Genomic DNA, 10,517 nt, shown 5'->3' on the forward strand with positions numbered 1-10,517 from the left:
GGTAGAAAAACAGACACATAGACCAATGGAATAGAATTGAGAACCCAAAAATAAAACCACATAAATATGGACAGATAATTTTTGACAAAGAATCTAAAAACATACAATGGAGGAAAGGGAGCCTCTTCAATAAATGGTTCTGGGAGAATTGCATAGCCACGTGCAAAAGAATGAAACTGGACTGCTATTTGTCACCATGTACCAAAGTTAATTCAAAATGGATCAAAGACTTAAGCATAAGACCTGACACAATAAACTGCATAGAAGAAAACATAGGTACTAAACTTATGGACCTTGGGTTCAAAGAGCATTTTATGAATTTGACTCCAAAGGCAATGGAAGTAAAAGCTAAAATAAACGAATGGGACTATATGAAACTTAAAAGCTTCTGCACAGCAAAAGAAACCATTGACAAAATAAAGAGGCCACCAACTGAATGGGAGAAGATTTTTGCAAACAGTGCCTCCGATAAGGGCTAGTATCCAGAATATACAAGGAACTCATGCAACTCAACAACAAAAAACAAACAACCCAATTGAAAAATGGGCAGAGGACTTGAAGAGACATTTCTCCAAAGAGGACATACAAATGGCAAATAGACATATGAAAAATGCTCAACATCACTAATCATCAGAGAAATGCAAATCAAAACCACAATGAGATATCACCTCACCCCAGTCAGAATGGCTATCATCAACAAGACAAATAGTAACAAATGTTGGAGAGGCTGTGGAGAAAAAGGAACCCTCATACACTGTTGGTGGGAATGCAGACTGGTGCAGCCATTATGGAAGGCAGTGTGGAGGTTCCTCAAAAATTACGAATAGAATTGCCATATGACCCAGCAATCCCTCTCCTGGGTATCTACCGCAAAAATCTGAAAACATTTAGAGATAAAGACACGTGTGCTCCAATGTTCATTGCAGCTTTGTTTACAGTGGCCAAGACATGGAAACAACCAAAATGTCCTTCGATAGATGAATGGATAAAGAAGTTGTGTTATATATACACAATGGAATACTATTCGGCGGTAAGAAAAGATGATATAGGAACATTTGTGACAACATGGATGGATCTTGAGAGTGTAATGCTGAGCGAAATAAGTCAGACAGAAAAAGCATAGAACCATGTGATTTCACTGATATGTGGTATATAAACCAAAAGCAACAAAAGAACAAGACAAACAAATGAGAAACAGAAACTCATAGACACAGACAATAGTTTAGTGGTTACCAGAGGGTAAGGGGGGTGGGGGGTGGGAGATGAGGGTAAGGGAAATCAAATATATGGTGATGGAAGGAGAACTGACTCTGCGTGGTGAACACACAATGGGATTTATAGATGATGTAACACAGAATTGTACACCTGAAATCTATGTAATTTTACTAACAATTGTCACCCCAATAAATTTAAAAAGAATAAAAAAAGAATAAACAGGAAAGGAAAAAAAGTAACTTCCCAGAGGAAAAGCCTGGCAAGCACCGCCTCAGGCAGATGATCAAGGTCAACATCATCAGTGAGAAGTCTTGCTGGTAAACTGAGCCTCAGTGTGATTAATGAGAGGGGCATTTCATCTGTGTGGTCATCCTTTCAAAATCCCATAACCCTCGTCTAAGCATAAGAAGACCATCAGACAGTACCCCTCCAAACATCCAAGTCGTTCAAATCAAGGAAAGTTTGAGAAACAGTCATAGACTAGAGGTGGCTGGGGATACATGAGGACTGAGTGTAATGGGATATCTTGGAACAGAAAAAGGACATTAGGCCAAAATTAGCGAAATCCAAATGAAGTATGGAGTCTAGTTCATGTACCAATGTTGGGTCCTTAGTTGTCACAAACTTACATTGTAATAAAACATGTTGATAACAGGGGAAACTGGATGAGGGTTTATTAGGAACTCTCTATGCTATCTTTGCAACCTTTCCATAACTCTAAAAGCTTATAAAATAAACAAACAAACAAATAAACAAACAAACTTGGGGAATTCTTGTAGTTTCCTGTTCTGTCGTTTAAACTTTATTTCCACCTGCTTTTCCATCTTTCCATCCTGCAACCTTGGAGTCTCTTAATCTGCCCTTTGGGATTGAAAAAGTCTGGATGACACATTGACCTTCATATATATATATATATATATATATATATATATATATATATATATATATATATATATATATATATATATGTAAGTATATATATATTTAAATACATATATTCCCACATATACATACACATATACACTTGAAATGCACAAACACACATATATATGCATATACACACATATGTGTGTATAAAAATAAATATACAAAGATATTAAAAGTCCTCTGCATAGCCTATTAGGCTTTTCTTAAATAAGAATACAGTTTTACATGCTGCTCAGAAATCTATTTTCTTCATGAAATGTATTTATGAAGCTTCAAAGCCCCACATAGGCATAGACCCCCTTCCAAGTATCTGAATCTTTTTTTTTCTACTAAAGACAGTCCCTAAATTGTGTAAACTTCAGGCCCCACAAAACCTGGATTCACCTGCTTCCACGTGCATTAATAGATACCTGTGTTATCATGTTTAATACCAGAAAGTATCATAGTATTTTACTCCATGTATGGACCACCTTTTTTTAAAATCAATCCCTTAAAGAGATGTCTAGTTTTTCTAATTCTTTGAAATATCATCCCGTATCTCAGCTTGGCTGTCAGCCAGCATCTCTCGACGATGCTTTCTCTGTGCCCTGAAGCCTGACCCTCACTCCTGGGTAGTGTTCCTCCTCTGCGGCTCGGCCCTCTAATGGTCTTCAGGAAAGAACTGGGCGTAAGTTTGAGACAATACAAAATAAGTATGGGTTCTTGAGAAGGAAATCAGTGAAGATGTATTTTGTTGAATATTATTATGACAATCATTTTATCAAAACATTAGTATGGTATAAGTGCTCTGTGCAAATGTAACTCTCAGAGTAACTGGAAAAAGAGAAACTATAACAGATCTGAGATACACTGTAGCGGAAGCTGCAATCTCAAGGGCAAAAGATCCCTTGATAAGAGAGACGATCTTTGAAATAGAAAATATAAACAAACAAATAATGAGGAATAGAGACATGGTCTGCAGAGAGGGCAGGGTGAGGTATGTTGGTGGGCGTACTTTAGAAAGGCACCCTCATAAGCTTCCCATTGTTTTATTCCTCCTGTGATAACAGGAGGCTGCCTTATGTACCTGGATAGGAATTTGCCACTGAGGCACGCAGAAAGTAGACAAAAAGTTTAGAAGAAAGCAAATTCATGCAGCAGCATGATGGATGGTTTCAGCATTTGGGGACGAAGCTACATTCCTCACTCATTGCACACCAGACAACATGAAGGGGTTGTGCAGCTCTGGGCAGGATCACAACTGAAGGACGGCCAGTCCCAGGAAGGGCAAGGCAAACCTGCAAGGGTAAGAGGGGACTGACTCTTCCTGAGGACTGCAGACAGGAACGAGTGGTGAGCAGAAAAAGAGTTGCACACAGGGGACTTATATGGCCAGTGTGGCACGGTGAGGTCTGGAGGAGAGCGACAACTGGAAGCAGAGCCCTGAATTCAACTCCCGTCTCTGCGATTTACTTGCTCTGTGCCCTTGGATAAGGCACTTAACCTCTGGGATAATAGCTTATGCGCCATCTTACAACATTTGGGTCGATAACAGACCACTCATAGCACGGTGTTCTCATAAGATTATAATGGCGATGAAAAATTCCTATGTGGTGCCATAGTGTCATCATAGCCAAAGTTACATGGTAGCGCAAAGCATTATGTGTTCATGGTGATGCTGGTGTAAAGAAACCTACTGCACTGCCAGTGGATAAAAATATAGCGCATACAATTATGTACAGTACATACTATTTGTAATAATAAATGACTATATAACATAATATTGGTGATAATAAACGACTATGTTACTGGTTTATGTATTTACTATACTATACTTTTTGTTATTTTACAGTGTACTTATAAAAAAAAGTTTGCTTTCAAACGGTATTCAATGTCATTCTGGCAGAGCTACATACATCTGGTGTTTACTGAGTCTCTTGATTGCATCATTTTAACTTGTGTTTGATTTAACTTCATATTGTTTTGTACAGTAACATGTTGTACAGGCTTGTAACCTAGGGGCAATAAGCTATACCATACGCCTGGGAGTGCAGTGGGCTGTGCCATCCAGGTGTAAGTGCACTCTGTGATGTCCGCACAATAACACAATCGCCTAACAACGCATTTCTCAGAATGTATCCCCATCATTAAGCAAGGCATGACTGTAAAGTGTTAAGTATAATGCCTGTCACTTAGTGTGTGTACATGACAGTGGTATTATTTTAAATGATGTTAATATTAATAGATTTAAATTAATTGTTCCTTCTCTCTCTTGTTTCCATCTGATACTAGCTTCTTTATTTCCCCAGGCCTCAAGTCATCCCTGTGGTTTCTCAAAAAAGATCAATTTTTCAGTAATTCTGGGCATATCCTTACTCATTAGATTTATTCACAATAGCTACTATTTATTTCTAAAGATATAATTGAAGAAGCTCTGGTAGCTCTTGCACTTATAAAACATAAACTTGCATGGACACTGTTGAAGAGGCACTGCTCCCTGTTCACTCACAGTCATTACTGCCCCCTTGCCAGTTCTGGAACAATAATGGGCAGTCTTCTTCTCATCTCTACGACATCAATCAGATGTTAGAGTTAAAAAATATTTTCAGAGGTTTCTAAAGAAGTTAAACATAGAATTCCCATGTAACCCAGCAATCCACTCCGCAGCATATATCCCAAAGAATTGAACACAGGGACTCAGACAGACATCTGTATACCAGTGTCCATTTCAGCATTTTTCACAATAACCAAGAGATGAAAACAATTCAAGTATCCATCAACTAATGGATGGATGAGCAAACGTAGCATCTACATACAGTGAAATGTTACTCAGCCACAGTAAGGAATAAAATTCTGACACATGCTGCAACATGGATGAACCTTCAAAAAAATATGCTAAGTGAAAGAAGCCAGGCACAAAAGGACAAATATATATAATTCTTAGGCAAATTCATAGAGACAGACAGATTAGAAATTACTAGGGGCTGGGAATAAGGAAAATGGGGAGCTATTGCTTAATGGGTACAGAATTTTGGGGGGTGATGAAACAATTTGGAAATAGATGGTGATGATGGTTGCATGACATTGTGATGTAATTAATACCACTTAAAATAGTTAAATCACTAATTTTGTTTTATACATTTTACCATAAAAAGAGGGGGGAAAGATGAATGACAAACTTTTTAAAAAGCACTCTAATTCATCAGTTATAACAAACATTTCTTCAAATTTTAACATACCTGAAATCAAATTTGTTTTGCAATCAGTGGTGTCTTACACTTGCTGTCTGCCAGGCAGTACTTGTGAAATGGAACCATAGCCTGCACAAGTTCAAACTTGGCTGTTATTCCCTTTATTATTGGAAAGGTGCTGCTCCTAAACACTTCAGTCAACACAGTGTTCAACAACCATTGAAGGAAGGAAATACAGGTCCTATTTTTTTGTGTCTGAAAACTTGTTACATCTACTGCTAAGTTCAAGAAAGTGCCAGCATCGAAACACAGAATTGGTCAGGCTACGGGTTGGAAAAAAATTCTGGAGGCAGCACTGATGGGCTCTTTGGAGAAATGTGGCTGTACCCATACCTTTGACGACACACAGGATGACAAACAGTGTGGAAAATATGCACAGTGAGGGCTCGCTCTAAACAAAAAAATGTCAGTCAAGAGAGTGGGTGACCGAATATAAACTGTTTTGCAAATACCTTAGCCCATCTATTTTGCTTATGATTTCCGTTTTAAGTATACATACCAAAAAGTCTAAGCAACCTCTATCAATACATACAAAATAAAAATTTTAAGTGATAAGACTTACTGTGACATCGCTTGTTTTTCTTTTAACCTCCCTCTACTTAGGAGTAAATAAAATAATGATATCTTACAAAAGTCATGTTAGATTTAATTACAGTAATTGCGGTAATGCAGTAATTGCAACAACCAACCAAAAATTAATACCCTTAATATATGGAACACCCCTACAATGCAATAGAAAAATATAAACAAACCAACTTTTAAAAGTGGGCAAAAAAAAAAAGCAGTTCACAAAAAAATTTAATGATTATCAAACTTCATGGAAAGATGGTTAGCCTCATTAAGGCTGGAGCTGCAGTGTTGGTGGAAGAAACTGACTTCCAACTCACATTTCCAGGTGGAATGACTGCCTAAGAGTCGCACTCTGGGTCTTCTCCCCTCCCCCAGTGGCTCATCTAATTGGTGAGTTTGGGAAAGGGAACAAGAGGTGGGCAATTCAACCACTTTCTCTTTCTTTTTAGGATGCAACTGTCCTCCGAATCACAAATTCTCTTCTTCTCCATGTGTGTTTTCCAGGGAGAGATTGCCAGTGGCAGAAGGTCTTTCTGCCTGTGATAAAAGCGGGGAAGATTAATGGTAGGGTATTTGAAAAACTATTGTCATCCTGAATGTAGGCCATGCTGTCCGGTAGCTTTATCAATAGTGTTGGTGATATTCTCCACCTTCTTGATTCCTGCATCTGCCTCTTAATTAATTCTAAGTTAGGCAAGAAGGTAAGGTGGTGTTATTAATCCTCTCAAGCCTCATCAATGCATTATTAAGCAGCTGCAAATAAAAATGAGGGTAATGGTATTTTGCACATATTGGTAAAAAAATAAATACATAAATAATAGTGTTGGCAGGTGTTAAGAAGCCAATTTCCATACACTGTTTTGGAGAATATAAGTTGATAAAGGTTTTGGGAGAATTTGGAATTGATATTTACATATTTAAATATGCACACCTTTGACCTGGCAATTCCACTTCCTAAAGTACTCAAACGTACACAGGGTTATTTGTATACAGATATTCATAACATGGGTGTGTAATAGTGAAAAAGTAGCCATTGCCATACTTTGTTTTATTTTTCTAGTTAATCAGACACTATCATGGCTACTTTTTATGCAGAAATACTACAGAATAATTTAGAACAGGGTGGGCAAACTGGGCCATGGGCTAAACCTGGCCTATTTTTACAAATAAAGCCTTATTGGAACTGTCATGCGGGAGACCCTGCTCGCTGTGCCATTTGTCGTGCGGGGAGGCCTGCAGGGTCTCTGGTCCCACTCCCCATACAAGAATGCAGGATATGGTGAGGCCAAAAAGGAACACCCACGGAGCCATAGATGGGGGAGTCATACCACTATATTCTCTCTGGCGGCACTATACTCTCACTGGAGGCTGGATCCACACTGTCCGCAAACCGCCATCCGCGCTTGCCAGCCCAGTCGCCATCTTCTTGCTAGCCCCATTCTCTCTTCTTCTCTCTCTGCTAGCGTAGCCACAGCAGTTATATTAGTGGCCAATGGCTCACTGGTTACAGCTGACGGCCAACTAGCCACAGCTGATGGCCATGCAATCACAGTTGATGGCCATTTACTACCTGAGCCAGCACCTGTCTATGTGAGGCTGAGAGCCTGGAAACTACTTTTTGGGGCTCTGCCCCCACAGGAACACAACCTTGTTCCTAAGTTTATGTATTTTCTATGGCTGGTTTTGTGCTATATGATGATAGAGTTCAGTGACTGCAACCAAGGCCACATGGCTGCAAAGTCTAAAATATTTATTATCTTGCCTTTAAAGAAGATGCTTGCCAGCCTCTGATTTAGAAGAATGAAGTGGAGCAGTTTAGACTGATAGGCTCTGAGGCCTATCTTAAAAAAAAAAAAAATTCCAATTGAAGACTCATATGATTCCTATTAGTGTGAACTCCATTATATAAAAAATCTGTTTGTACGTTTACATAAATGCAATCCAAAACAAACAGAATTTAACTACTGTTAATTCTGTTTGTTTTGGATTGCATTTATGGGCATATATTCATGTATTCCTTCTGAAAAGTATTGTGTATTGTAGACATCAAGAAGGGCAAAGAAAATGTCTGGATCCATCCAGAGGGTCTTCTCTTTGCCTCCTAGCAACTCCTGTCCCTCTACTAAATCTTTTGCCTAAGATTCACATTCTGCCAAGAAAAGAACTTCATTTGATTTTCCACCATTTTTACTGGTACTGTGTCCTTCCCATGAGGAGGGTAGAGATGATAGTTTATTATTTGATTATTAATGAGCTTATAAATTTTGCTATGTTAGCTCCCATTGTGTTTCCTCTCTTGAGAACTGTCAGTAAGACTTAATTTATAGATCCTGGTTTCATTTAATTTTGATCAGATAAACTAAAGACAACTTATAATAAATGAGCTGAAAACAAGTAGCTGTACCTTAAGGATCGTGGTAAGTGACATTTTTTCTTATTTTGGGTAGTTCAATAAAAGAGATGGAAAAATTAAGCTTCAAGAATGAGAATCTGACAATAGTAAATAGTCTTGGATCAGTCCTCCTTCCCCAAAAAAGTTTGAATTATTTTTTCCCTTGCTGATATCAATTATCCTATAAAGCACAAGAAACTAGAAACTAAATTCTCATGCTGACTCACCTTTGGCAGTTTCACCTAAACCATAGGAAGTTTTCTAAAAATATATGCTGCCTCTCCCCCTACTAAAACTAGTTTCCAGTCCTCACATTGGTGGCTATGCACTGCCAGGAAGCAAGAAGCGTATTATTTAATCCTTGAATAAATTTTCTTTTCTCTCTGGGCAGAGCATCACTGTTAATATGCTATTACAATACATTTGTATAGCATGTGACAACTTACGAAGTGTTTGCCCAAACATTACTCCATCTGTCCAGTTAAGAGTCAGGAAATTCTGCGTAATATGTACACTGTCTCATAGATGAGAACTGGCAAGTGTGAAGAGACTCACTCTCCTTCTCAGGAACATCGAAGTACGTATTTTTAACAGTTCAAAGATGGCTTTCCTTTTTTTAATTGCCTTGTCTCAAATGACATCAGAGAAACTTATTTCCATGTGGAATGAACAAGTGTTTGATTTCTATTTATGGCTTTAAGAACAGCAAACTACTTTTCGAAGAATGTTAGTGCTAGAGGAAGAGAACTATCCTCAAAACTTCATATCTAAGTGAGATCATACAGTATCTGTCTTTCTCAGTCTGACATCATTTTGTGAGGGGTGTAAATGTCTAACTATTACATTGCTTTGTACATCTGATACTGAAAAAAAAAAATTTGTATCTCACTATGAGTACATCAGCATCATTAACTAGTTTCATAAGACCAAAATCTTGTCTGTAACTTCTCCTAATTCTTACCGTATTCTACTTTCCCATTTGAAAATAAGTTATGTCTTAAAATCATTACATAAAAGGATGACAAAAAACATAGTGTCCCAATAAGTGAGAAAAATCAAAGAAACTCAACTCATGGTGTTATTCTAAAAATATAGGCATTAAGAAAAAAACTCTAAAAGGTTGAGTTTCAGAATTGATGAGACAACTGAAAACACATCTTTTAAAGCAAGTCTCAGAAAATAATTTGGGGTGGGTGTGTTTTCCTCACCACTCCCTTCCCAGCAACCAAAACTTCACAAGTATATAAAAAACGGAAAGATAACTTAGGATACCACAAGTATAATTAGGTAATTTGGGGTAACTAAGTCCCCTTCCCCCCAAAAAAAAGGGGAAGAAAAGGATGAAGGCATTACAAAAACTAAAACCAATAATTAATGTCTTTAAATATAAAAAGAAAAATTAAAAATTAATTAGACCACTTAATGACATTAGTCTTTGACTTTGTTCCAGGATTAAAATGAAATATTGAAAGAACATTGCTTCTGCTAGTTGTATCTTCATCTAACATCCTATAGATGACCGTTTTCAATATTTTGAGTTACACAGAAAATGAAATATACATAGAAATATACATCTGTGATATACATAGAAAAGGAAAGCTAAAGTTAACAAAATCCTAAACCTGTTTGAGTAACTGTTGAGCTTATTTTTAATGGTCTTTCACCTTTCAAGGTGGACTTCCTTACAAGTCTATATTCTTAAAACTTAGGGTACAAGGCATGAGCTACAGTTTCAACACTATTTGTAGGATAAAGAAAAGTGAAAGGAAAAAAATTTAAAAGGTTGAGGATGATCCCTAGCGTCTTGGTAAGAAACGTCTATCCTGTAGAGAATTTTGAGACAAACTGACAATTGCCAGGAAGCAAAATCTTAATGAACTGAAAAAACTCTCTGGAGAATGGCAGTTTTGCAGCTTACTTTTTAGAACCAAAGGAGGAGACATAAGGAGGGTTACATGGAGTCCACTGGTGGTAGATTAAGGGGATGGGAGAAAGCAAAGTGGGGAAATCTCGGGGTACACATACTTTTACATTGGTGGGTACAGGATAATTAACAATTAACATTTATAGCACATAGAGGTGGCATTGGAACAAGGTAACAATAAGGGGTTCTGTGGTCTCCTGCTCTGGTGCGGGTGGGCTGTGCCCTGAAAGGTCTGGAAAGGGAGGTTGCTGACATTCCA

This window comes from Rhinolophus sinicus, linkage group LG01, assembly GCF_036562045.2.
Source record: "Rhinolophus sinicus isolate RSC01 linkage group LG01, ASM3656204v1, whole genome shotgun sequence".
NCBI classification, from domain to species: Eukaryota; Metazoa; Chordata; class Mammalia; order Chiroptera; family Rhinolophidae; genus Rhinolophus; species Rhinolophus sinicus.